General features: G+C 52.5%; 1 long non-coding RNA gene across 1 annotated transcript; it reads right to left on the bottom strand.

Moving 5' to 3' along the window:
- Nucleotides 1–1,427: 1,427 nt before the first annotated feature.
- On the bottom strand, nucleotides 1,428–24,813 carry LOC123349892. Its single transcript, XR_006573669.1, has 4 exons — nucleotides 24,677–24,813; nucleotides 12,627–12,946; nucleotides 3,665–3,871; nucleotides 1,428–1,769 (listed from the first exon to the last, which is right to left on the bottom strand). It is a non-coding gene; the product is annotated as an uncharacterized LOC123349892 (long non-coding RNA).
- Between the last annotated feature and the right edge of the window lie 1,234 nt (nucleotides 24,814–26,047).

Below are 26,047 nucleotides of genomic sequence, written 5' to 3'. Positions count from 1 at the left end.
TGGGCCCTGGGGCTGTGTCTCATCTGGGGAAAGGCCCCGGAGCCGGCAGGTGGGGAGCTGCTCCCTGGGCAGGAAATAACTGTCCTGAGCCTTAAATCAGCTGCCAGCGTCACTACATTATCCAGCCCCATATTCCTCCTCCATCCCTCCATACGCACCCATCCATCCTGGTACAGACCTCTCCACTCGTCCATCCCCACCCCCCATCCATCGCTCCCAGCATCCCCCCGGCATCTCCATACGCACCCATCCATCCCGGTACACACCTCTCCATCCATCCATCCATCCATCCCCACCCCCCATCCATCGCTCCCAGCATCTCCATACACACCCATCCATCCACCCGCCCATTCCCCATCGATCGCTCCCAGCATCCCCCATCCATCTCCATACGCACCCATCCATCCCGGTACACACCTCTCCATCCGTCCATCCACCCGCCCATTCCCCATCGATCGCTCCCAGCATCCCCCATCCATCTCCATACGCACCCATCCATCCCGGTACACACCTCTCCATCCATCCATCCATCCACCTGCCCATCCCCCATCCATCGCTCCCAGCATCCCCCATCCATCTCCATACGCACCCATCCATCCCGGTACACACCTCTCCATCCGTCCATCCACCCGCCCATTCCCCATCCATCGCTCCCAGCATCCCCCATCCATCTCCATATGCACCCATCCATCCCGGTACAGACCTCTCCACCCGTCCATCCCCACCCATGCCCCATCCATCCATCCATACACACCAATCCATCCCAGAACACACCTCTCTATCCATGCACCCACCCATCCCCCTTCCCTCTCTCCCAACATCCCCCTGGCATCTCCATACACATCCATCCATGACCCCAGTCCTCCACCCATCTGTCCCTTCCCACACACACTCCTCCTCTATCCCCATATCTATCTAGCCCCATCCACCCCATCTATCTATCTATCCAGGGGCGGCTCTAGGAATTGCACCGCCCCAAGCAGGGCGGCACTCCGTGGGGGGCGCTCTGGCGGTCGCTGGTCCCGCGGCTCCGGTGGACCTCCCGCAGGCGCCTGCCGCCCTCCGGCGGGATGCCACCCCAAGCGCGCGCCATCTATCTATCCATTTACACCCGTATTTATCTATCTAGCTGTGTAAACGCGAAAGCTTCTCTCTCTCACCAACAGAAGTTGGGCCAACAAAAGACATCACCTGCCCCCCCTGGTCTCTCTAATAAGACGGGTCAATGCAATGATCAGCCATGCTGCTGTGTTTGAAGGGAGAGACCCTGTGCTGATGAATTGGTTGGGTCCGTGTAATTACAGCCTCGTATTCTTTTGAAACTGGAATTCTTTTCAAAATTGGAAAAAAACAAACCAACCCAAGTCACTTCAAACTTTCTTATTTCTAAAACAAGGATCGATTTTTGTAGCCACTTCTGATATAAGCTTTGAAAGCCAACCGTTGTGTGATACGATTTTCTGTATGGTATTAAAAAGTGTGTTTTATTTGACCAACCAATTTTTTTTTTAATTCCAGCCATCTTTGGGGGTTTCTGACACCCGGGTGGCCAGGCACAACGCAAGAAGGAGCAACCATAACGATAGTATGAATTGTTCACAGGCAGGCGTGGGAAATAATCGCTGTTCATTGCTGCCTAAGTTGATAGAGGGCTCGGATCAGCAAGCTTGTGGCTGTGGCTTTCCAACTCTGGGATGTCTTCGAAGGAAGCCGGGGGCACGATGAGGTGACGGGAACATCTGAGCTATTGCTGTAATGGGAACCTGTGGCTAGAGAAACACAAAGTTAGTCTCTAAGGTGCCACAAGTACTCCTGTTCTTTTTACAAAGTCTCCAGTTACCGATGGGACTAAATTGGTGCCCGCAGAGAAGATGCTGCATGAAAACAGCTTTCAGTTCCTTCCCCTTTTTGTGACAGACAAAACACATTTGCAATGTGATTTTTTGTTTCATTTTAAAAAAATTTCACTTCAGTTAAAATAATGTGTGTCTGTGCAGTGCGTGGCACAATAGGGCCCTGATCTTGGCCACAGTCTGGGCAGCGCCCGGCACAATGGGGACCCTGAATTCAATTGAAGTCTGGCATACCATAGAGGCAGTAAACACAAAATACTAGTTCCCGTGGTATATACACCTGAGGAACTCACTGCTGCAGGACTTCAAAATTTTTATGAAGGCCTGGAGAATTGCACGACCCATAAAACATCTGTAGCTATGGAAACTATAATAAGGGGCAGCCAGTCTCATGCTTCAGGTTATAAACCCAGGAGGTCAAGCTCAGCTGATGAGCTGCATTCAGTTTTCTTCCTCTCCAGCAGGCTACTGAGGACAGCTCTAGAGAACAGGAGCTGCTGATATGGCCCAGGACGACAGCACCTGGTCGTTACTGGTTGGGTGGGCAGATTTCCAGGACAGAGCCCTTCTCTCCCTCCTACAAAAGCCATTTCTTGCAGGGTTTCTGGTCAGCGTTCCCGTCAGTCAAAACAAACAGCTCAGAGAACCAGCAGCTGTGTGGGGCATAAAGCAGGGGGGTGTCTATCGTTAAGAGGGAAGAGATGCCTGGAAGAGAGCGGGGGACTAGATACAGATACAGCCAAGGCTGAGGGCCTTCTTCTCCCAGGCAAAACTTGCATTTCACCGGGCTCTCCTCCCATGCCAACAAGTTCTCAGCCAGCATCATTCCAGCGACTTCAACGGAGCCACGATGGATTTACACTGAGCTGGCAGAGAATCAGGCCTATTGATTTAATGGAGTTTTCCTTGTGTAAGGGTGAGGACTTGTTCCGTAACAGGTAGAGGAGTGTTTGAAATTTCAATCCCAGGAAACAAAACTGTTTCATTTGAAGTTTCCAAATATCTGCTAGGAGGTCATGTTATGACAAGTTGCAACCTTAGAAAGGAAACTTTAGAAAATGGATTCACGGGATGGCTTGCTCAGCGCTGATATGGAGCCACCTCTGGGGAGGGAATGCTGGGGAAAAGCTGCATATAACGCCACACAGGAATGGCTCACCCAGTGCTGAGATGCAGCCACCTCTGGGGCAGGGCAGTTGGGGAACAGCCGCACATAAATGCCGGCCAGTGATGGCCCACCTGGTGCTGAGATGCAGCTGGTTCTGGGGTGGAGTGTGAGTGAGTTTCATTTTTCAAAATCGGGTTATAATTAGGGCTGCCGGTTTATCACAGGGCTGAAAATGTCACAGATGCCAGAACTTTTCTGTTTGTCTGAGACTTTTCAAAATTGTGTGTGTGTGGAGGTGCTGACCACCCGCAGCAGTGCCCTGTACCCTAATTCTGGCCATGGGAGGCTGTGGCGGGTGGGGAGGAGGAGGAGAAGGATGCTGGCCAACGATTTTAAAGAGGTATTGCTGACCTGCATTTGTCGCAGCCTTGATGATCAAAAAGCACAGCGCGATTATGGTAAACTGAGTACAAGTCACAGGCCGAGGGGGAAGTGGTGGGGAAAGCTCAGAGACGGTGATTTTACTTTACTGACTATTTCCCCCTAAGGCAGGGACATTTGATGGATTTTCTGGGGCTGCTGCTCCGAGGGTTTGGACAGAACAGGGCTGGGACGAATCTGCAGCTCTAGTTATAACGTTTCCCCCTAGATAGTGGCTCCAAGTTCTGCTGGGAATTGCTGCTGGAATGAGGTGATCTCTTACCTGTCCTTCAGTTTCCCGGAAAGATGAGGCTCACGCCTTGTATTACTAATGCCACTCCGAGAACTGCACACCCCGCTGCCATGGCCGCTGGTCCTGTCGCCGTCACTACTCCTAAAGCTCCCCATGAACCTGCTCCTATCACCAGTCCGGCTGTTGCTTTGAATACTCCTTTTTGTATGTTTCTTTCTTTTGGTTTTCTTTTCAATTCTGGAATAAATAATAAGATTTTAAGAAGGCCAGAAGGTAAAGGTAAGGTAATAATTGGAGATATACCTATCTCCTAGAACTGGAAGGGACCTCGAAAGGTCAGCGAGTCCAGCCCCCTGCCTTCACTAGCAGGACCAATTTTTGCCCCAGATCCCTAAGTGGCCTCCTCAACGACTGAGCTCACAACCCTGGGTTTAGCAGGCCAATGCTCAAACCACTGAGCTATTCCTCCACTGTCTTGGTTACTGGCCATGCTTCAGGTACCCTGCTCAGTTGTCAAACCTCCAACATAAAGCAGAAGAACTCAAGGGACCTTGTTTTCATTTCTCTGCAGGCCGGTTGGGGTGTCCTGCTCTGGGCCGTGATAGCATCTGGTCATAAATATTCACCCTTTTAGTCCTTTCTCTCTGAATATTTGATTCATTTATATATCAGCTATTCCTTAGACACTCTATGATAGTAACAAAGAGTATGCCTGAATTCTAAGGCCCAGAACACTGCTCCGCGACTGATATGTAACCCAATTCGGTAGGGGCACCAGTTTTGGTTGGCTGCATTCCTGGAGGCTTCCTCACATGACATCATCTCTAATTAAAGATTCATATTTAATTCCTGGGGACTCCAGGACAATCCTGGAGAGTTGGCCACCCTATTATTTAGGAAGTGTATGGGTTAGGCTATATCTAATAATTTAGGGTGTCTTCATGTCTGTAAAACTGCAGATATCCTTGAAAAGCATCTCCTTAACATATATCATATATAGACTTGGAGACCTAATATGGGATTGTGGAAATTATTACTAATATATGAAGTTATTAATATTAATATGGGAAATTACCAAACTTCAACTGAACCATCAATGCCTTTATTAAATCCAAAGGCCAAATGGTATTTATATACTTGCTCTAACTATGCCTAAAAAGCCTAATACGCAGTTTACTACAGTCAAACAGTAACAAAACATTTGTAAGCATTTGATCAAGATACTTACAAACTGGCTACATCCAGGGGTGCCCAGACCTAGACTGGTTGGCTCCAACATGATCAGGCAGCTATTAGCAATGAATGTTTGAAGAGTTTACTTTTTATACCCTTTAAGAAACACGTGATGTCCCTGCCAATTACTGACTTCAGCTAAAAAAAACATCTGAGACAATTCACCCTTATTTCCAGTCTCAGGCCTGCTTCATTGGTGATATTGCAAAAATAGCAAATCCCACAATAATAGGCGTCCACTGCAATTTTGGTGCTGAATTCAGGTGTACGTATCTTCCATTTTAACAGTCAGCCCTGCTGGCAGCCCCAGGTGGCGAGGGCTTCAGCTGTCAGCTCCATGCATGGTGGGACTCCTGCTGGCAGTCCCAGGCAGCCGGCTTTTCCAAATTACCACAATTAATAAAGGTCCACTGTTACTTTTCCATGTCTTGTCCACAACTTAGCTGCAATTATTTGACAATCGTCCCGTGATTATAACCTCTTTTCTTCCCAAGCCTTTCCTTTCTTATCTTTTCCCCACACTCCTTGCTCACTGGGAGAACAGTGAGAAGATTTGAGCTTGTTTCTTTTAAGACACTTTTTCTTTGTCTTGTTACTACATAACAACGGCCACACTGGGTCAGACCAAAGGTCCATCCAGCCCAGTGTCCTGTTTTCCGACTGTGGCCAGTGCCGGGTGCCCCAGAGGGAATGAACAGAACAGGGAATCGTCAAGTGATCCATTCCCTGTTGCCTGTTGCGAAGGCCAGGACTATAACAGGGTTCTAAAGGGAGCTAGATAAATTCATGGAGGATCGGTCCATCAATGGCTATTAACCAGCGTGGGCAGGGACTTTTGCTTGCTGACTGGGACCTTCTTTACTACATATATATGCCGTTAACCAAACTTGAGCTAACTGTAATTTTTTAATTTTATACTTATCCTACAATTGTTACAGCCGACGTTTTCTGTTGGGGAATCAACAGGGAAGAATGATGATGGATTAGGAAGGACCTACTGAGAGATATTATCTCGAAGAATTGTTAGTTCGCTCAGTGATACGTAACAATGGCTTCCCACGTAGATCAGGTAAATGGCGAATGTACAGAATGACATCGGAACATAAGTCTCTGGCAAAGAGAATTTCTTTGTCTAATACCCTATATAACAACACTGGTATGGGAACTTAAGTGGAGAATAAAACAGTGCATCCCTTCAGATACAAGGAAGGAGAGACACAGAGCCAGCTTTGTTCTGACACCAAAGAGAGGCGAGGTCTGTATGCTTTCTGTAGTCTGTCTAGTGCCGCACTAATCTCTTGATTGACAATCTTTGATTAAATAATTCCAATTGAGCCTGTTATGCTACGATCCTGAGTTGTCATTAACTCAGATATGCTATAGCCAACAGCTCGCTTTCATAGAGTTCTAGATTCCCAAGCCAGACAAGCCCCTTGTGATCATCTAGTAATTCAATTGTCAATTCCAGGCCAGTAAGCCTGACTTCAGCACCAGGCACATTGGCTGAAACTATAGTAAAGAACTGATTTATCAGCCAGAGATGAACAGGATTTGTTGGGGTAGAGTCAATACAGCTTTAGAACATAAGAACATAAGAACATAAGAAAGGCCGTACCGGGTCAGACCAAAGGTCCATCTAGCCCAGTATCTGTCTACCGACAGTGGCCAATGCCAGGTGCCCCTGAGGGAGTGAACCTAAAAGGCAACGATCAAGTGATCTCTCTCCTGCCATCCATCTCCATCCTCTGACGAACAGAGGCTAGGGACACCATTCTTACCCATCCTGGCTAATAGCCATTTATGGACTTAGCCACCATGAATTTATCCAGTCCCCTTTTAAACATTGTTATAGTCCCGGCCTTCACAACCTCCTCAGGTAAGGAGTTCCACAAGTTGACTGTGCGCTGCGTGAAGAAGAACTTCCTTTTATTTGTTTTAAACCTGCTGCCTATTAATTTCATTTGGTGACCCCTAGTTCTTGTATTATGGGAATAAGTAAATAACTTTTCCTTATCCACTTTCTCAACATCACTCATGATTTTATATACCTCTATCATGTCCCCCCTTAGTCTTCTCTTTTCCAAGCTGAAGAGTCCTAGCCTCTTTAATCTTTCCTCATATGGGACCCTCTCTAAACCCCTAATCATTTTAGTTGCTCTTTTCTGAACCTTTTCTAGTGCTAGAATATCTTTTTTGAGGTGAGGAGACCACATCTGTACACAGTATTCGAGATGTGGGCGTACCATGGATTTATATAAGGGCAATAATATATTCTCAGTCTTATTCTCTATCCCCTTTTTAATGATTCCTAACATCCTGTTTGCTTTTTTGACCGCCTCTGCACACTGCGTGGACATCTTCAGAGAACTATCCACGATAACTCCAAGATCTTTTTCCTGACTCGTTGTAGCTAAATTAGCCCCCATCATGTTGTATGTATAGTTGGGGTTATTTTTTCCAATGTGCATTACTTTACATTTATCCACATTAAATTTCATTTGCCATTTTGTTGCCCAATCACTTAGTTTTGTGAGATCTTTTTGAAGTTCTTCACAATCTGCTTTGGTCTTAACTATCTTGAGTAGTTTAGTATCATCTGCAAACTTTGCCACCTCACTGTTTACCCCTTTCTCCAGATCATTTATGAATAAATTGAATAGGATTGGTCCTAGGACTGACCCTTGGGGAACACCACTAGTTACCCCTCTCCATTCTGAGAATTTACCATTAATTCCTACCCTTTGTTCCCTGTCCATTAACCAGTTCTCAATCCATGAAAGGACCTTTCCTTTTATCCCATGACAGCTTAATTTACGTAAGAGCCTTTGGTGAGGGACCTTGTCAAAGGCTTTCTGGAAATCTAAGTACACTATGTCCACCGGATCCCCCTTGTCCACATGTTTGTTGACCCCTTCAAAGAACTCTAATAGATTAGTAAGACACGATTTCCCTTTACAGAAACCATGTTGACTATTGCTCAAGAGTTTGTTTTTCTATGTGTCTGACAATTTTATTCTTTACTATTGTTTCAACTAATTTGCCCGGTACCGACGTTAGACTTACCGGTCTGTAATTGCCGGGATCACCCCTAGAGCCCTTTTTAAATATTGGCGTTACATTAGCTAACTTCCAGTCATTGGGTACCGAAGCCGATTTAAAGGACAGGTTACAAACCTTAGTTAATAGTTCCGCAACTTCACATTTGAGTTCTTTCAGAACTCTTGGGTGAATGCCATCTGGTCCCGGTGACTTGTTAATGTTGAGTTTATCAATTAATTCCAAAACCTCCTCTAGTGACACTTCAATCTGTGACAGTTCCTCAGATTTGTCACCTACAAAAGCCAGCTCAGGTTTGGGAATCTCCCTAACATCCTCAGCCGTGAAGACTGAAGCAAAGAATCCATTTAGTTTCTCCGCAATGACTTTATCATCTTTAAGCGCTCCTTTTGAATTTTGATAAAGGGAAATCGCACCTCGCAAATCTACTAGAATTCTTTGAGGGGGTCAACAAGCATGTGGACAAGGGGGATCCAGTGGATCTAGTGGACTTAGATTTTCAGAAAGGTCCCTCACCAAAGGCTCTTACGCAAAGTGAGCTGCCCTGGGATACGAGGGAAGGTCCCCTCATGGAGCGGTAACTGATTAAAAGACAGGAAACAAAGAGCCAGAATAAATGGTCAGTTTTCAGAATAGAGAGAGGTAAATAGTGGTGCACCCCAGGGGTCTGTACTGGGACCAGCGCTCTTCAACATATTCATAAATGAACAGGAAAAACAGGTGAACAGTGCAGGGGCAAAGTGTGCAGCTGATACAAAACGGCTCAAGATAGTTAAGTCCAAAGCAGACTCCAAAGAGTGACAAAGGGATCTCACAAAACTGGGCGACTGGGCAACCAAATGGCCGATGAAGTTCAATGTTGATAAATGAAAATGATGCACGTCGGAGAACAGAATCCCAACTCTCCGCACACAATGATGGGTCTGGATTAGCTGTTACCACTCAAGAAAGATTGTGGAGTCATTGTGGACATTCTCTGAAAACATCCACTCAATGTGTGGCAAAGCAGGTCAGTCCAAGGTCACTTGTATTAGTGTAGATCAAAGTGCTTGTTAATGTATAAGTGTGTATTCAGATGTTTAAACTTCATGCAAACCTATGGGTCGTTACCTGTATAATCTATGCCTGTTATAATGTAACAGCAAACATTTACATTTGTGTGTAACACTGTAACCCATCAAGAAAATCGTGGGAAATGCTAATGAAAGATTTTAGGACTTTACAGAAAAGTGGTCAGTGTGTTGATGATCAAGGTCAAGGACTCTATGTGCTTTCCTCACTGTCTGTCATTAAAGAAAAACCCCCACATGAATACAGACACAGCCAGCTAACTCTTTGTGTGAAGGAACTATATATATATTGTGACAGACCCAGGCCAGTGGGATACAGGAGTCTGGTCCTATTTGGCATCTAGGAAGTGGGTGGGCGAAGCTTACTGCGAAAGGACCTCCCCCCAGCCTAAGGGGAGGATCCACAGGTCTGTGATACCAACTAATTACGTGGGACAACCAATGAAAAAAACAGGCTCGGCAGTGAGGTCATAGGGCTAAACGAAGGGAACCTGATGGGGACACCGAGCAGAGAACCCCGGACAACGCCCACTGCTCCTCGAAGGCGTCAAGGGAGCCAGCGGACGCCGCCCAGAGGAACTCTGCCCGGATGCGGGAACGGACGGAGGAGCGGAAATAGGCCCCACAGTCGCAGGAGATCCCGGTGGCCAACCGCCTCTCCCTGGTTGTGTAGATGGCCAGTTTGGCCAGGGCCAAGAGGAGGTTGACAAGGAGATCCCGCGACTTCGTGGGGCCACGGACGGGGAGTGCATAGATAAACAGGTGAGGGGAAAAGTGCAACCAAAACTGCAAGAGGAGATCCAAGAGGAGCCGGAACAGGGGCTGCAACCTGGCGCACTCCAAATAAACGTGCACCAGGGTCTCCGTCACGCCGCAAAAGGGGCAGGTTCTGGGGACAGGGGTAAACCGCTCCAAGTACACGCCCGTGCTCACGGCCCCGTGAAGGAGCTACAGGAGTCTGGTCAAGGGCAAATCTCCTGGTCGCTGGGTGAGTGGCTTTCTGTTCCCTGAGTGCAGGGGCGGCTCTAGGCATTTGGCCGCCCCAAGGAGGGTGGCGTGCCGCAGGGGGCGCGCTGCTGGTCGCCGGTCCCGCGGCTCCGGGGGACCTCTTGCAGACATGCCTGCGGAAGGTGCGCTGGTCCCGCGGCTCCGGTGGAGCATCCGCAGGCATGGGAGGTCCACCTGAGCCGCGGGACCAGCAGACCCTCCGCAGTCATGCCTGCAGGAGGTCCGCTTGTCCCGCGGCTTGGCACGCTGGGGTCTGGAGCCGGCCCTGCAACCACCCCCCATCCCTGCTCCTCCCTCTCCCTCCAGGAGCCTTCTGCACGCTGCAAAACAGCTGTTTGAGGGGGGCGGGAGGGGCTGGGAGGGGGCTGATCAGTGGGTCCGCCAGCGGGCAAGAGGTATGAGGGGGAGGAAGGAGCTGGCTGCCTGTGGGTGCCAAACACACACTAATTTTTCTCGGTGGGTGTTCCAGCCCCGGAGCACCCACGGCGTCGGCGCCTGTGACCCAAACCGTGGGCGTAGATTTGAAACAACATCCCTGGAATGGGCGGGATCAAACCGGGGACCTCGGGCGCTAGCTGTATGAGCCTCTGCTGCGTGAGTGAAAAGTCACGTGGCTCTTAGCCCCAGCTGTAGCAGACTCATTCATCTCTACGTGATCTCGGTGCTACTAGACGGGGACAGAGCACCGCACCCAGGAGGTGGGTGGGTTACAGCGGCACCTGCAGTTGACCTGTCTAGGGAGAGATGCGATTGGTGGCTGGAATATCTTGGCCCGTTGGGGCCAGGGCGTGGCTCCTGCAAGCACGAGATAAACACGGGTTTTGGAATTTACCCTTTGTATATAAGTGTGGAAGCAGCTTTGGGTCAGGAGGAGCAGCGTGTTTTGTAAAGGCCGGGAGACTCAATCTGAATAAGGCTGTTCGGCCTTGGTCAGGCCATGGGTGATCTAGGCCATATCCTGCCTTCCAGCAGTGGCCTGCCCCAGAGCTTCATGGGGAGTGCACAGAACAGGGCAATTTAAGAGACATCCAGCTTTGGGCACTCAGAGGTTGGGGTCTCCTCAAGCACGGAGCTAGGGTGAGCTGGTCGAAAAGGGATCCTGGCGGCTCCGGTCAACACTGCTGACCAGGTCGTTGACTGGTTGGCAGCTCTGCGCAGCGGGGCTGGCAGGCTCCCTGCTAGCCTCCGCACCTCCGGCATATCCCCCCTCCTGCTCCTACATGTATGGGCAGCCAGGGGGCTCTGCACGCTGCCCCCTCCCCAAGCACCGCCCCCGCTGCTCTCATTGGTCAGGAACCACAGCCAATGGGAGCTGCGGGGCCAGCACCTGAGGACGGGGCAGCGCTCAGAGCCACGTGGCCGCACCTCCGCATAAGAGCCGGAGGGGGACGTGCTGCTGCTTCCGGGAGCTGCTTGAGGCAAATGCCACCCGGATCCTGCACCTCTGAGCCCTCCGCCTGTGCCCAATCCCCTGCCCCAGCCCTCCGGCACCCCAAACCCCTCATCCCCAGCCCTATCCCAGAGCCTGCATCCCCTGCTGGATCCCTCAGCCCCCCACACACCCCAATCCCCTGCCCCAGCCCTGATCCTCCTCCCGCCCTCCAAACCCTTCGATCCTAGTCTGGAGCACCTCCTGCACCCCAAACTCCTCATCCCCAGCCCTATCCCGGAGCCTGCATCCCCTGCCAGATCCCTCACCCCCTCCTGCATCCCAGCCCCCTGCTCCAGCCAGGTGAATATGAGTGAGTGAGTGAGGGTGGGGAGAGCAAGTGACAGAGGGAGGGGACATGGCGTGAGCGGGGGTGGGGCATCGGAGAAGGGGTGCGGCAGGGGATGGGGCAGTGGAGGAGGGTGGGGCAGGGGGCGGGGCAAGGCTGTTTGCTTTTGGCCACCTTACATAGGGGTGGATCGCTGACCATCTTGGCTAACAGCCATGGATGGACCTAGCCACAGGTGCTGACACTCTGTGTGCTCCAGGGCTGGAGCCCCCACGGGAAAAAACCAGCGGGTGCTCAGCACCCATTGGCAGCCCTGCCGATCAGCGCCTCCCTCTCCCCCAGCGCCTCCCGCCTGCTGTAGAGCGGCTGGTCAGCGGCGTGCAGGAGGCGCTGGGGGTGGGAGAGGACGGAACAGGGCGGGAAGAGGCAGGGTGGGGGGGTCGAGCACCCCAAGGGAAATGAGAAAGTTGGCACCTCTGGGCCTATCCTCCAGGAACGTATCAATTTCTTTTCCAAACCCAGTTCCTTTCCCAGCCCGCTCGGATCCCAAGCAGAAATGTTTCTGAGGTTCACAAAAATGAAGCTGACTAATTTCCCCTGATTTTCCTGCTTCCCCTGAGCCTGGAAGCCGAAGCGTCAGACACGGTGAGAAATCGCGTCTGGTGTTATGTGCGATTCGATCGCTAATGGCACAAGGCAGCCCGTTCTCAGGAGCCTTTCAGCCTCCCGGGGTGGATCCAGCGGCACATTTCGGTGCATCGGGGAACCGGGGTCGGCAATTTGTCCCCCGGATCTGTTTGCCACCGTTGCTGATTTGCAGAGCAGCCGATAGCCTCAGCATGCAGCCCACCTCTTTCAAATCCAACACCCACTTCCCCTCCTGTTCTCCTGCTTGGCTGCATTTACCTTCTACTTCTCTCCAGAGATCTTGAGCGAGGTCCCTTCTCCCTATTTTTTCCAGTACCCTTGCAGCTGCCTTCAGTGAGGGAGTCCGGGTGAACTTGCTTATCAATTTATTGACAATGACTTCTATGCTGTCCAGCTCCCCGAATACTTTGGATTCATCAAGGCATTCATCTCCTGCATCAACAAGCTCCTTCATGGGTGTCCTGCGCAGCACTTTTATGAACGTTTTAAATTCATATGTGCTCAGTTTCTTGAGGGTAGTAATGAGGAGCTTTTGGACAAAAGTATCTGTGTTCTTTGAAGCCATGTTACTGAGTGGCCTGGGGAGAAAGAGGACAGCGGGGGAAAGAAACTGAGACCTTTTGTGTCCGTCATGACTTTACTGACATAAAATACAGCTGTCTGCGCTGGAACACGTTCAGAGAGGACTTTCCAACTGCCCTTTTTTAACAGCACCCGCCCAGGTGTTACACGGCCACAGCTGTTTCTAGGGCTGCTCGACACACGCAGTAATAACCCCGAGCTTTTCTCTAGAGCGTTTCGCCAGGAGATCTCAAAGCGCTGCCCAAAGCCGGTCAGGCTCATCCCCTGCCCTTCCCCAGTGACAATTCAGAGGCAGCCGCTGCTTCCCATGTGCGTGTGGAGGGAGCATCTCGGTGGCCAAATCCAACCAACAAGGCAGCTGCAAAAATGCCGGGGTCCCGGTGGGCTGCGCAGTGACGTCTGCTCATCCCAGCTCCGAAACACAGGCCTGGGCTCACCATTCCCGGCCTCCTTCCCTTCCCCTGGCTCCACCTCAGCTCTCCCCAGCCCCCCGCATTCCCCTGTACCCCTCAGTCTGCGTCTGCCCTTCCCCCTATTCTCCAGTGCCCTGGTTGTCACCTCTGCATATCATCCCATTGGAATGGAGTCACCCCCCCCACCCCTCGTCCCCAAAACAGCTAGTGCAGAGAGGAAGCTGCAGTGGCCAAGTCCAGTGAGCGTCTGCTGGCCAGGGGAGCCATTCAGATGGGGGTGGAGGTTGGGGACAACTCCCCCGGTGATTCCAGGGGCTACTCGGGCACATGAACACTCTGGGCGAGGCAAATGTTCCTCTGCCCCCCTGGGGGGTCTGGACGGCCCAAGGCCCCCAGGGAGCCTGGCGGGGCTGGGGGAGGGAGCAGGACCAAAGGGAAGGTGGAAATCGGAGGGGGCGCATGTGTCACCTCTGTGACATTTCCAGTGTGTAGGGGCAACACCCCCCCAATCTCCCCCCATTATTGGGGCACAGGTGCCCCCTCACTAAACGGCATCCCTGCTAGACCCCCCATTTTTCCTTGTTTCTGTTTCACCCTAGTGAACCATTGCATCACGCTGGTTAATTCCCCTTCTTCAACCCCCTCCGGACCGGGATCCCACCTCATAAGGACATAAGAACGGCCGGACTGGGTCAGACCAAGGGTCCATCCAGCCCAGTGTCCTGTCTGCCGGCAGTGGCCAGTGCCAGGTGCCCCAGAGGGAGTGAACCTAACAGGTAATGATCAAGTGATCTATCTCCTGCCGTCCATCTCCATCCTCTGACGAACGGGGGCCAGGGACCCCATTCCTTACCCAGCCTGGCTAATAGCCATTAACGGACTTAACCACCATGAATTTATCCAGTTCTCTTTTAAACATTGTTCTAGTCCCGGCCTTCACAGCCTTCTCAGGTAAGGAGCTCCACAGGCTGCCTGTGCGCTGCGGGAAGAAGAACTTCCTTTGATTTGTTTTAAACCTGCTGCCCATTCATTTCATTTGGTGACCCCTAGTTCTTGTATTATGGGAAGAAGTAAATAACTTTTCCTTATCCACTTTCTACACATCATTCATGATTTTATAGACCTCTGTCTTATCCCCCCTTAGTCTCCTCTTTTCCAAGCTGAAAAGTCCTAGCCTCATATGGGACCCGTTCCAAACCCCTAATCATTTTAGTTGCCCTTCTCTGAACCTTTTCTAGTGTCAGAATATCTTTTTGGAGATGAGGAGACCACATCTGTACACAGTATTCAAGATGTGGGCGAAACATTGATTTATATAGAGGCAATAAGATATTCTCCGTCTTATTCTCTATCCCTTTTCTAATGATTCCTAACATCCTGTTTTCTTTTTTGACCGCCGCTGCACACTGCGTGGACGTCTTCAGAGAACTATCCACGATGACTCCACGATCTCTTTCCTGATTCGTTGTAGCTAAATTAGCCCCCATCATATTGTATGTGTAGTTGGGGTTATTTTTTCCAATGTGCATTACTTTACATTTATCCACATTAAATTTCATTTGCCATTTTGTTGCCCAATCACTTAGTTTTGTGAGATCTTTTTGAAGTTCTTCACAGTCTGCTTTGGTCTTAACTATCTTGAGCAGTTTAGTATCATCTGCAAACTTTGCCACCTCACTGTTTACCCCTTTCTCCAGATCATTTATGAATAAGTTGAACAGGATTGGTCCTAGGACTGACCCTTGGGGAACACCACTAGTTACACTTCTCCATTTGGAGAATTTACCATTAATTCCTACCCTTTGTTCCCTGTCTTTTAACCAGTTCTCAATCCATGAAAGGACCTTCCCTTTTATCCCATGACAGCTTAATTTACATAAGAGCCTTTGGTGAGGGACCTTGTCAAAGGCTTTCTGGAAATCTAAGTAGACTATGCCCACCGGATCCCCCTTGTCCACATGTTTGTTGACCCCTTCAAAGAACTCTAATAGATTAGTAAGACACGATTTCCCTTTACAGAAACCATGTTGACTATTGCTCAACAGTTTATGTTTTTCTATGTGTCTGACAATTTTATTCTTAACTATTGTTTCGACTAATTTGCCCGGTACCGACGTTAGACTTACCGGTCTGTAATTGCCGGGATCACCCCTAGAGCCCTTTTTAAATATTGGCGTTACATTAGCTAACTTCCAGTCATTGGGTACCGAAGCCGATTTAAAGGACAGGTTACAAACCTTAGTTAATAGTTCCGCAACTTCACATTTGAGTTCTTTCAGAACTCTTGGGTGAATGCCATCTGGTCCCGGTGACTTGTTAATGTTGAGTTTATCAATTAATTCCAAAACCTCCTCTAGTGACACTTCAATCTGTGACAGTTCCTTAGATTTGTCACCTACAAAAGCCAGCTCAGGTTTGGGAATCTCCCTAACATCCTCAGCTGTGAAGACTGAAGCAAAGAATCCATTTAGTTCTTCTTCGAGTGATTGCTCCAATGCATTCCAGTTAGGTGTGCGCGCCGCGCGTGCACGGCTTCTCCGGAACTTTTTCCCTAGCAACCCCGGCGGGCCGGCTGGCGCCCCCTGGAGTGGCGCCGCCATGGCGCTAAATATATACCCCAGCCGGCCCGTCCGCTCCTCAGTTCCTTCTTACCGCCCGTGACGGCAGTTGGAACTGTGGAGTGCTTGATAGCTCTTCACGTCCCTAGCTTTCTCTAGTTCATTGTTGTACATAGTTAGCATAGTTCGTTATAGTTGTTCAGTTAGCATAGTTAGTGTTAGTTAGTTAGGCTAAAAAAGGGGGGGGTTCCCCCTTTTTTTGCCTTAGCCGGTGCGGGCTCATGCCCAAAGCACCGGGCTTTAAGCCCTGCACGGGGTGCCAGAAACCGATGCCCGTAGGAGACCCGCACGACGCGTGTCTCCGCTGCTTAGGCGAAGGGCACCGAACTGACAAGTGCCAGATCTGTTTAAAATTCAAGCCGCGGACCCGCAAGGATCGAGATAGCCGCTTAAAACAGATCCTCATGGAGGAGTCCCTCCAACCACCGGCACCGCCCGCGCCGCCTCCGCGGCCTCCTCCCGTGCAGGACACACCGCCGGCACCGACTGCGGCACCGCCGGCGAAGAAAGTGGCTGCGAAGACTCGGCACCGCTCCCTCTCGCCCGCCAGGAAGCAAAGACTGGCTAAGGCTTTGGCTCAGGCGCGCGTGCAGGACTCCGCCAAGGCGACTCCGCAGCCTGCAGCCCCTGTGGTGCCTCTGCACAAACAGTGCATTGCACCTGTGACTCCGGCGCCGCAAGGGCCGTCGAGTCCGGCGCCGCCTCGCTCCCCGGTGCCGTCCGTGGTCGAGCTTAGGCGGCCGTCGACGCCGGAGACGTTCGCCTCTGCGCGAGAGCTGATACAGCTCATAGAGGCTCCAGGCCTCCGGCCCCCGGCACCGCCGGCGCGGGCTGTCGTCTCCAGGGGAAAACCGGCGGCAATGGTCCGGCCACCCTCCATGGAATCGAGGCGTGGACGTCGATCACGGTCCCGGTCTCGCTCCCGCACCGTCGACAGCTTGCCGTCCCGCCGATCGCGCTCCCGGCACCGCACCCCATCGCGGCACCGATCGCAGTCTCCTCGTCGGTCGAAGTCCCGGTACCGCTCCGTTTCGCGGTACCGGTCGCACTCCCGACGTCGCACCAGATCGAGGTCGCCACCAGCTAGGCACCGCCGGTCTCAGTCCCGGCACCGTTCCCGGCACCGAGACTCCCGCGGACGCTCCAGGCGTCGCAGTTCGCACTCTCGATCGAGCTCCCGACACCGGTCGAGCTCCCGGCACCGCGGTGATCATGGTCGGTCTCGGCATCGGAGATCTTACTCCCGGTCGAGCTCCCGGCACCGGACCAGCCCCCGGCACCGGCGCAGCTCCCGGCACCGGTCGAGCTCCCGGCACCGGTCGAGCTCCCGGCACCGTGAAGACCGTCGAGCGAGGTCGCCTTCCCAGAGCCGAGGGGAAGAGCATCCCCCGGCGGTGTGCCCTGGACCCTCTTTGGCACCTCCCTGGCCTTCCCGCCCTGAGTCGGTCGCCTCCGGCGCAGAAGCCTATGGGCTCCCGCCTCCAACGCCGCCAGCCCAGCCTCGCGGGGCCCAGCAGTGGGGTTTTTGGGTCCCATGGGCACAATATGAGTCGGACGCTATGCCGGCTCCGCCGAGGCCTCCAGCGGCCCAACGCAGAGTCCCAGAGGCATCGATATCCCGACCACCGCCATCCCCACCGCCAGCCGTTCCGGTGGTGCCAGAGTGCCCCTCCGAACCCCCAGCCCACCATGCGGTGGACCCCTCTTCGGCTGAGGTCGTTCAGGAGTTATCCTCCTCATCCTCTCCCGATGAGGCAGTGGCCGGCGCGGCATCAAGGGAGCCGCCCCCCGTTGATGCGAAGGCGCATCAAGACTTACTCCGCCGTGTGGCGACGGCTATGGACCTCCCTATAGAGGAAGTAAAAGAGGACGAGGACCCCATCACAAACGTGGTGGGGTCAGACGTGCCACTCCGGGTTGCGTTGCCCTTTGTGCGCACGGTCCAACGAAACGCCACCACCATTTGGCAAACGCCCGCTTCCGTGCCTCCCACAGCCAGGGGAGTGGAAAGGAAGTACTCAGTCCCTCCATCGGGCTATGAGTACCTGTACGTGCATCCAACTCCGGACTCCCTGGTGGTACAGTCCGTTAACGATAGGGAGCGTAACGGCCAGCCGGCCGCTGCCCCAAAGGCGAAAGAGGCAAGGCGGATGGACCTTCTCGGCCGAAAGGTCTATTCTGCAGGGGGCCTGCAGATGAGGATCGGTAACCAACAGGTCCTCCTGGCCAGATACGTGTTCGACATACTCACGTCTCTGGCCAAGTTCACTGACCTCCTGCCGTCAACATCCCGCCAGGACTTCACCACAATGTTGGAGGAAGGGAGGCGGTCCTCTCGCTCCTCCATTACAGCCGGCCTCGACGCGGCGGACTCAGGGGCACGGACCTTAGCAACAGGGGTCACGATGCGGCGCATCGCCTGGCTCCAATCTTCCACCCTGCCTCCAGAAGTCCAGTTTACTCTCCAGGATTTGCCCTTTGACACCAAGGGATTGTTTTCGGAGAAGACGGATTCGCGGATCCAGTCGCTCAAGGACGGCCGGGTGGCGATCCAGACACTCGGGATGCATACGCCGGTTACGCAACGTAGACCTTTCCGCCCGCAGCCCTCCCGCTATCAGTCGCGGTACCGACCCTACCCGGCTCGGCGACCGGCCCAAAATCGCCGTCGCCCGTTGGGCACCCGCCGAAACCGGGGCCAGGCCGCTTCCAAAGCCCCACAGGCAGCGAAGCAACCCTTTTGATGGGACGCACGAGGGCTGCACATCACTCTCCCCTACGGATCCTTATCGTTTATTTCACAATCGCCTCTCCCGTTTTTTCTTGGAGTGGTCCCGAGTAACGTCGGACGCCTGGGTGCTCAGCACGGTCCACTCGGGATACCGTCTTCAGTTTGTTTCTCCACCTCCTTCCCACCCACCTTCCCTGTCCCTCTTCAGGGACCCCTCTCACGAGCAAGTCCTCCTACAAGAGGTCCAGACTCTGTTGAGCGTGGGTGCCATAGAGGAGGTGCCTCCCTCCAGGCGGGGCAGGGGATTTTACTCCAGGTATTTCCTCATCCCCAAGGCAAAAGGCGGGCTACGTCCTATCCTGGACCTTCGCGGGCTGAACAGATACCTACTCAAGCCCAAGTTCCGCATGGTCACCTTGGGGACCATCATTCCCTCCCTGGATCCGGGAGACTGGTTTGCGGCCCTCGACATGAAGGATGCCTACTTCCATGTCGCTATTTACCCCCCTCATCGGCGCTACCTTCGGTTTGTGGCCAACGACGCCCACTACCAATTCGCCGTGTTGCCATTCGGCCTTTCGACCGCCCCCAGAGTATTCACCAAATGCATGGCGGTCGTCGCCGCAGCACTGCGACGGAACCAGATACACGTATACCCGTACCTGGACGACTGGCTGATTCGCGGTCTGTCCAGACAGCTCGTGGCGAGTCAGATAATAGAGGTCCTGGCCCTCTTTCGGCGCCTCGGTCTTCTTGTCAACACCGAGAAGTCAACTTTGATTCCGACGCAGCGAGTCGAATTCATTGGGGCGGTCCTCGACTCCACGATGGCCAGAGCCTGTCTCCCTCGCGCTCGACACCAGACGATGGTCTCCATCATCCGAGACCTCGTCAGTTTCCCGACCACGACGGTGCGGTCATGCCTCCGCCTCCTGGGCCACATGGCATCGTGTACATACGTCACCGCGTACGCACGACTTCACCTTCGTCCGTTTCAGTCCTGGCTCGCGACGGTGTACCGCCCGCATCGCGACGCCATCGACATGGTGGTCACAGTCAACAGGACGGCTCTCGACTCCCTCCGCTGGTGGCTCGACCCGGAGGTCGTGTGCGCCGGAGTTCCGTTCCACCCTCCCCGGCCATCGGCAACGTTGACCACGGACGCCTCTGCGCTCGGATGGGGGGCTCACCTGGGAGACCTCCACACTCAAGGCCTCTGGTCAGCAAGCGAGCTCACACTCCACATCAATGTCCGCGAGCTCCGAGCAATCCGTTTTGCATGTCACACCTTTCGGACCAAGCTGCAAGGCCGCTGTGTGACAGTATTCACGGACAACACAACAGCAATGTTCTACGTGAACAAGCAGGGCGGAGCCCGCTCGTCACCTCTCTGCAGGGAAGCGATCCTCCTGTGGGAATTCTGTGTGGCCCACTCCATTCACCTGGAAGTGTCCTTTCTTCCGGGAGTGCAGAACACGCTGGCCGACCATCTCAGCAGGTCGTTTCTCTCCCACGAGTGGTCCCTCCGTCCCGACGTTGCTCACACGATCTTCCAGAGGTGGGGGTTTCCCCGGGTCGACCTCTTCGCCTCCAAGGCGAACAGGAAGTGTCTCCAGTTCTGCTCGTTCCGGGGGCACTCGCCAGGCTCTCTGTCGGACGCTTTCCTGTATCCGTGGCAGACTCACCTCCTCTATGCCTTCCCTCCGTTTCCACTCGTGCACAGAGTGCTCCAGAAGCTTCGGAGGGATCGAGCCACCATGATACTCGTGGCTCCAGCCTGGCCGAGGCAGCATTGGTACACCCTGCTGCTCGAGCTCTCCGTTCGGGAGCCCATCACCCTCCCGTTGTGGCCGGACCTCATCACGCAGGACTTCGGCAAACTCCACCATCCGAACCTGCAGTCCCTCCATCTTACAGCCTGGTACCTGCATGGTTGACCCACGCAGAGAGGGGCTGTTCGGCGGCGGTGCAGCAAGTCCTGCTTGAGAGCAGAAAGCCTTCCACTCGTACCACCTACATGGCAAAATGGAAGAGGTTCGCGCTCTGGTGTGACCAGCAAGGGCTCAACCCATTCGTGGTACCTGTCCCTACCATCCTAGATTACCTATGGTACCTTAAGGAACAGGGTCTGGCGGTTTCCTCCTTGCGGGTCCACCTCGCATCGCTGTCCGCCTTTCGTCCGTCGGTGGAGGGTCGAACCATCTTTTCCAATCCGATGGTCTCCCGCTTCCTGAAGGGCCTCGACCGCTTGTACCCGCCAGTACGTCGCCCTGCCCCGACCTGGGACTTGAACCTCGTCCTGGCCAGGCTCATGTGTCCGCCATTCGAGCCTATGGCCACGTGTTCTCTCCTCTACCTCTCCTATAAAACGGCATTCCTGGTTGCCATAACGTCTGCAAGGAGAGTCTCGGAGCTCCGAGCGTTGACGGTGGGCCCCCCCTACACCGTCTTTCACGCTGATAAGGTGCAGCTTCGTCCTCACCCGGCCTTCCTACCAAAGGTGGTCTCGGCCTTCCACCTTAATCAGGACGTCTTTCTCCCGGTTTTCTTTCCGAAGCCCCATGCTTCGTCCCGGGAGCAACAGCTCCACACTCTCGACGTCCGTCGGGCGCTGGCGTTTTACATCGACCGGACAAGGTCCTTTCGGCGTTCCACCCAACTCTTCATCGCAGTCGCTGATCGCATGAAGGGCGAACCGGTCTCTACCCAGCGCATTTCCTCCTGGGTGACTCAATGCATCAGGTCATGCTACGAGCTTGCTCACGTGACACCATGTCGACTCACCGCTCACTCTACAAGGGCACACGCCTCGTCAGCCGCCTTCCTGAACCATGTCCCCATCCAGGACATCTGCAGAGCGGCCACCTGGTCTTCGGTCCACACCTTCGCCTCCCACTACGCGTTGGTGCAGCAGTCTAGAGACGATGCAGCCTTCGGCTCTGCGGTATTGCATTCCGCCACGTCTCACTCCGACCCCACCGCCTAGGTAAGGCTTGGGAATCACCTAACTGGAATGCATTGGAGCAATCACTCGAAGAAGAAAGAACGGTTACTCACCTGTAGTAACTGTTGTTCTTCGAGATGTGTTGCTCCAATCCATTCCAGACCCGCCCTCCTTCCCCACTGTCGGAGTAGCCGGCAAGAAGGAACTGAGGAGCGGACGGGCCGGCTGGGGTATATATTTAGCGCCATGGCGGCGCCACTCCAGGGGGCGCCAGCCGGCCCGCCGGGGTTGCTAGGGAAAAAGTTCCGGAGAAGCCGTGCACGCGCGGCGCGCACACCTAACTGGAATGGATTGGAGCAACACATCTCGAAGAACAACAGTTACTACAGGTGAGTAACCGTTCTTTTCTCTGCAATGACTTTATCGTCTTTAAGCGCTCCTTTTGTATTTCGATCATCGAGGGGCTCCACTGGGTGTTTAGCAGGCTTCCTGCTTCTTATGTACTTAAAAAACATTTTGTTATTACCTTTGGAGTTTTTGGCTAGCCGCTCTTCAAACTCCTCTTTGGCTTTTCTTATTACACTCTTGCACTTAAGTTGGCAGTGTTTGTGCTCCTTTCTATTTGCCTCACTAGGATTTGACTTCCACTTTTTAAAGGAAGTCTTTTTATCTCTCACTGCTTCTTTTACATGGTTGTTAAGCCACGGTGGCTCTTTTTTAGTTCTTTTACTGTGTTTCTTAATTTGGGGTATACATTGAAGTTGGGCCTCTATTATGGCGTCTTTAAAAAGTGCCCATGCAGCTTGCAGGGATTTCACTTTAGTCACTGTACCTTTTAACTTCTGTTTAACTAACCCCCTCATTTTTGCATAGTTCCCCCTTTTGAAATTAAATGCCACAGTGTTGGGCTGTTGAGGTGTTCTTCCCACCACAGGGATGTTGAATGCTATTGTATTATGGTCACGATTTCCAAGCGGTCCTGCTATAGTTACCTCTTGGACCAGCTCCTGTGCTCCACTCAGGATTAAATCTAGAGTTGCCTCTCCCCTTGTGGGTTCCCGTACTAGCTGCTCCATGAAGCAGTCATTTAAAGTATCGAGAAATTTTATCTCTGCATTTCGACCTGAAGTGAAATGTTCCCAGTCAATATGGGGATAATTGAAATCCCCCACTATTATTGGGTTCTTAATTTTGATAGCCTCTCTAATTTCCCTTAGCATTTCATCATCACTATTACTGTCCTGGTCAGGTGGTCGATAATAGATCCCTAATGTTATATTTTTATTAGAGCATGAAATTTCTATCCATAGAGATTCTATGGAACATGTGGATTCGCTTAAGATTTTTACTTCATTTGATTCTACATTTTCTTTCACATATAGTGCCACTTCTCCCCCTGCACGACCTGTTCTGTCCTTCCCATATATTTTGTACCCCGGAATGATTGTGTCCCATTGATTGCTCTCAGTCCACCAGGTTTCTGTGATGCCTATTATATCTATATCCTCCTTTATCACAAGGCACTCTAGTTCACCCATCTTATTATTTAGACTTCTGGCATTTGTGTGCAAGCACTTTAAAAACTTGTCCCTGTTTATTTGTCTACTCTTTTCTGATGTATCGGATTCTTTTTTATGTGAATGTTTCTTGTCTAATCTGGCCCTTACATTATCCTCTTCCATCCTCTGCTCCTGACTATAACCTGGAGATTCTCTATCATCAGACTCTCCCATAAGAGAAGTCTGTGTCCGATCCACACGCTCCTCTGCAGCAGTCGGCTTTCCCCCATCTCCTAGTTTAAAAACTGCTCTACAACCTTTTTAATGTTTAGTGCCAGCAGTCTGGTTCCACTTTGGTTTAGGTGGAGCCCATCTCTCCTGTATAGGTTCCTCCCATCCCAGAAGTTTCCCCAGTTCCTAATGAACGTGAACCCCTCCTCTCTACACCATCGTCTCATCCACGCATTGAGACTCTGAAGCTCTGCCTGCCTACCTGGCCCTGCACGTGGAACTGGGAGCATTTCTGAGAATGCCACCATAGAGGTCCTGGATTTCAGTCTCTTCCCTAGCAGCCTAAATTTGGCTTCCAGGACATCTCTCCTACCCTTCCCTATGTCACTGGTACCTACATGTACCACGACCACCGGCTCCTCCCCAGCACTACACATAAGTCTATCTAGATGCCTCGAGAGATCCACAACCTTCGCACCAGGCAGGCAAGTCACCATACGGTTCTCCCGGTCATCACAGACCCAGCTATCTACGTTTCTAATAATCGAATCTCCCATTACTAACACCTGCCTTTTCCTAGAAACTGGAGTTCCCTCCCCCGGAGAGGCAACCTCAGTGCGAGAGGCAACCCCAGCACCATCTGGAAGGAGGGTCCCAACTACGGGAAGGTTTCCCTCTGCTCCCATCGACTGCTCTGCTTCCCTGGGCCTTTCATCCTCCTCAACAGCGCAGGGGCTGTCTGAGCGGAGGTGGGACAATTCTACAGTGTCCCGGAAAGCCTCATCAACGTACCTCTCTGCTCCCTTAGCTCCTCCAGTTCCGCCACCCTGGCCTCCAAAGCCCGTACGTGGTCTCTGAGGGCCAGGAGCTCCCTGCACCGACTGCACACATACGCCACCCGCCCACAGGGCAGGTAAGCAGACATGCTGCACTCAGCAGCACAATAAACTGGGTAGCCCCCACTCTGCTGCTGGGCTTCTGCCTGCATTGTCTCCTGCAGCTTCCTAGTTAATGACAGGGCTTTTGTTTAAATCAAGAAGTTTTGATTTGAGTGTAGCGTAAAGGTTTTAAAAATGGCAATTGTCCCTCACCCCCTTCCCACTCCCCTTCCAAACTCCCTCTCAAAAGTCCCTGTTAGCGGCTCCTGGTTGCAAAAAACCTCCCCTCCCTCAGCAACACCTCACTCTGCTCAAAGCGCTTGGGGCAGAAAACTGACTTTGTAGAGCTAAAGTTTCCCTCTCCCAGGAGCCTGTGCCGTGGCCCCTGTTCCTGCCTCTGCAGTCTCCTTACCTGTGCAGTGGGCACGCTGCTCGGTGAGTGCAAAACAGCAGCTTCTTCTTCTATATGTAGTGGAACTAGCATGCACGGGTGCTGTTCAAAAAGCTTTGTGTGGTGTGTTCGGCTCTGCTCAAAGACCGGAAATCAGCCGCGCTCAGTGTTGTATATGCGCAGAAGCAGGACTTCCTGTGGCAGGGAGACTGATCTCTGTTGACCTCTGTGTGTTTGCTTTGTCAGGAGGTTCCCCATTCCTAAAACAGCCACGCTCAGCCCTCGGATGTGCGAGGGTCTGATTATAAACCACGCTGGGTTTCTGGAAGGCAAAACCTAGGGCTCTGTAAGAAGTGTGTCAATTTCCTGGAAAGGTTCCTACGTAAGACACAGATTGTGGAGCCCTTCCCTGCATATTTCACCTGAGGAGATTTACAGGCAGGTGTAGCTCCGGGTGCAGGGAAGGGGTAGCCAGGGGCTAGGAGTTTCAAACAAGCAAGAGGAAATACTTCTTCACCTGATGCACAGTCATCCAGGGGATGTTGCAAAGGCCAAAAGTATAACTTGGATCAGAGGTGAATAAATCTGACCTGAGGCCTTTGCGATCCCGACCCACCTGTGCTGCTTTCATTTCTCCATGGATTATCCCAATTGCCAAGACTTAAAGTTACACTAGGACCAAGGTCTTGGCAATCAGGATAATACTTAGAGAAATGAAAGCAGCCCATGTTTACGATGCCCCACGAATGTACCCAGCGAGGTAGAGACGCACGAGACAAGGATCTAGCCACAAGGAGCTGACAATCTCAACGAGACCATCACAGAGACAAACAAACAAATGTGGCGTTACCGACCAAACGCCAGCCAGTGAGGATACCGCCAGCATGGGAGAGGGGTGTCGGGACAGAAGTGGGTGTTAAGAAGGGACTGGAAGAAAAAAGAGGCAACTTAGGAGAGAAAATGTGGGACACTCAGAAGACGGCCTGGGAGCAAGAGTGACGCTGAAGAGACAAGGACGCAGTCGGGAGGGAGCCGCACAGAGAGTGATAAAACTTGCACGGGTTTAAAGAAACCACTTGGGCACTTATTTTGGCTTCAAGGCAGCTGCCTTGGTTTAATTTAAGTCGAAGGAAAGGGGCAGTTTTTATGTTCCTCTGATAGCGGCCACTGGAATGGTCAGAGATCGGATGAGATGGACGCCTGGTCCGGGCTTTCTTATAATGCCCCTTGAGTCACAGCTCAGCTCAGAGGAGACGCCTCGACTGCAGTTTTCAAAGCATGCGGCATACGGCGTTCCCGAGCTCACTCAGCTCATCCAAGACTTTATGCAGTGTGACTTCAATTTTCTTCATGAGCTTGTCAGCGAGATCTTTCCTAGGTACGGCTTCCAGG

This window comes from Mauremys mutica, chromosome 15 (assembly GCF_020497125.1).
Source record: "Mauremys mutica isolate MM-2020 ecotype Southern chromosome 15, ASM2049712v1, whole genome shotgun sequence".
NCBI lineage: Eukaryota > Metazoa > Chordata > Testudines > Geoemydidae > Mauremys > Mauremys mutica.
This window is presented reverse-complemented; position numbering and strand designations above follow the sequence as displayed.